Source organism: Calliopsis andreniformis, unplaced genomic scaffold (genome assembly GCF_051401765.1).
Source record: "Calliopsis andreniformis isolate RMS-2024a unplaced genomic scaffold, iyCalAndr_principal scaffold0017, whole genome shotgun sequence".
Classification (NCBI taxonomy): Eukaryota; Metazoa; Arthropoda; class Insecta; order Hymenoptera; family Andrenidae; genus Calliopsis; species Calliopsis andreniformis.
The window spans coordinates 3,975,827-3,978,882 of record NW_027480429.1 but is presented as its reverse complement, the minus strand read 5'-3'; positions in this window follow the sequence as shown (position 1 = coordinate 3,978,882).

Sequence of the window (3,056 nt, the reverse complement as noted above, 5' to 3'; positions counted from 1 at the left end):
GCTATTATTCATTTTATACGATGGAAAATGTGTTGTATTTATATTGTATTTTATGCTTCTGGCGTTGACTTCTAAGGCCGTAGCTATTAGATGTGGTGGAGTAACGCCCTAGAGTGACACCTAGGTAGCCTAGAACGTAGAAATGTCCATTACTTTCACAATGTTTCCAATTATTCATTTTATACGATGGAAAAACTGTTGCACTTATATTGTATTTTATTCTTATGGCGTTGAATTCTAAGTCCCTAGCTATGCGATTTGGTGGAGCAACGCCCTAGAGTGAAACCCTGGTTGCCCGGAACGTAGAAATTACCATAACTTTCACACTGATAGCAATTATTCGTTTTATACGATGGAACAACTGTTCTATTTATTTTGTATTTCATGCTTCGGGCGTTGACTTCCATGGCCCTACCTATTTGATCTGGTGGAGCAACGCCCTGCAGTGAAGCCTAGTTTGCCCGGAACGTAGATATGACCTTAACCGTCACACAGGTTGCAGTTATTCGTTTTATACGATGTAAAGGCTGTTGTATTTATTTTATAGTTTATGCTTCTGGCGTTGACTTCTAAGGCCCTAACTCTTCGATCTGGTGGAGCAACGCCTCAGAGTTAAGTCTGGGATGCCCGAAACGTCGAAGTGATCCTTACTATCGCACTGGTTGCAATTAGTCATGCTATACGATGGAAAAACTGTTGCATTTTTATTGTATTTACTGCTTCTGGCTTCGACTTCTAAGGTCGTAGCTACTCGATCTGGTGGAGCAACTCCCTAAAGTGAAGCCTAGGTTGCCCGGAACGTAGAAATGACCATAATATTCACACCGGTTGCAATTATTCCTGTTATACGATGGAAAAACTCTTGCATATTTATTGTATTTTATGCTTCGGGCGTTGACTTGCATGGCCCTACCTATTCGATTTGGTGGGGCAACGCCCTAGAGTGAAGCCGTGGTTGCCCGGAACGTAGAAATGACCATCACTTTCAAACTGGTTGCAATTATTCGTTTTAAACGATGGAAAAACTGTTGCATTTATATTGTATTTTATGCTTCTGGCGTTGACTTCTAAGGCCTTAACTCTTCGATCTGGTGGAGCAACTCCTCAGAGTTAATCCTAGGATGACCGAAATGTCGATATGATCATTACTTTCGCACTGGTTGCAATTCGTCATGCTATACGATGGAAAAACTGTTGCATTTTCATTGTATTTTGTGCTTCTGGCGTTGACTTCTAAGGCCTTAGCTATTAGATATGGTGGAGCAACGCCCTAGAGTGACGCCTAGGATCCCCGGAACGTAGAAATGACCATTACTTTCACACTGTTTGCAATTATTCGTTTTATACGATAGGAAAGCCGTTGTATTTATATTGTATTTTATGCTTCTGGCGTTGACTTCTAAGGCCGTAGCTATTAGATGTGGTGGAGCAACGCCCTATAGTGAAGCCTAGGTAGCCCGGAACGTAGAAATGACCATAACTTTCACACTGGTTGCAATTAATCGTTTTATACGATGGAAAAGCTGTTGTATTTATATCGTATTTTATGCTTCTGGCTTTGACTTCTTAGGCCCTAACAATTCGAGCTGGTGGAGCAACGCCCTAGAGTGGAGCCTAGGTTGCCCGGAACGTAGAAATGACCATCACTTTCAAACTTGTTGCAATTATTCCTGTTATATGATGGAAAAAATGTTGTATTTTTATTGCATTTTATGCTTCGGGCATTGACTTCTAAGGCCCTAACTATTCAATCTGTGGGAGCTACGCCCTAGGGTGAAGCCTAGGTAGCCCGGAACGTAGAAATGACCATAACTTTCACACTGGTTGCAATTAGTCGTTTTATACGATGAAAAAACTGTTGTATTTATATTGTATTTTATGCTTCTGGCGTTCACTTCTTAGGCCCTAACTATTCGATCTGGTGGAACAACGCCGTAGGGTGAAGCCTAGGTTGCCCGGAACGTAGAAATGACCATTACCTTCACGCTTGTTGCAATTATTCCTGTTATACGATGGAAAAACAGTTGCATCTTTATTGTATTTTATGCTTCTGGCGTTGACTTCTAAGGCCGTAACTATTCGATCTGGTGGAGCAACGCCCTAGGGTGAAGCCTAGGTTGGCCGGAATGTAGAAATGTCCATAACTTTCACACTGGTTGCAATTATTCGTTTTATACGATTGAAAAGCTGTTGTATTTATATCGTATTTTATGCTTCTGGCGTTGACTTCTAAGGCCCTCAACTATTCGATCTGGTGGAGCAACGCCGTAGAGCGAAGCCTATGTTGCCCGGAACGTAGAAATGACCATTACTTTCACACTGTTTGCAATTATTCATTTTATACGATGGAAAAGCCGTTGTATTTATATTGCATTTTATTCTTCTGGCGTTGACTTTTAAGGCCGTAGCTATTAGATGTGGTGGAGCAACGCCCTAGAGTGTCGCATAGGTTGCCCGGAACGTAGAAATGACCATTAATTTCACACTGGTAGCAATTATTCGTTTTATACGATGGAAAAACTGTTTTATTTATTTTGTATTTTAAGCCACGGGCCTTGAGTTCTAAGGCACTAACTATTCGATCTGGTGGAGCAACGCCCTAGAGTAAAGCCTAGCTTGCGCGGAACGTAGAAATGACCATAACTTTCACACTGGTAGCAATTGTTCGTTTTATACGATGGAAAAACTGTTTTACTTATTTTGTATTTTATGCTTCGGGCGTTGACTTCTAAGGCCCTAACTATTCGATCTGGCGGAGCAACGCCATAACGTGAAGCCTAGGTTGCCCGGAACGTAGAAATGACCATAACTTTCACACTGGTTGCTATCATTCGTTTTATATGATGGAAAAACTGTTGTATCTATATTGTATTTTATGCTTCTGGCGCTCACTTCTTAGGCCGTAACTATTCGATCTAGTGGAACAACGGCCTGGGGTGAAGCCTAGGTTTCCCGGAACGTAGAAATGACCATAACTTTTACACTGGTAGCAATTATTCGTTTTATACAATGGAAAAACTGTTCTATTTATTTTGTATTTAATGCTTCGGGCGTTG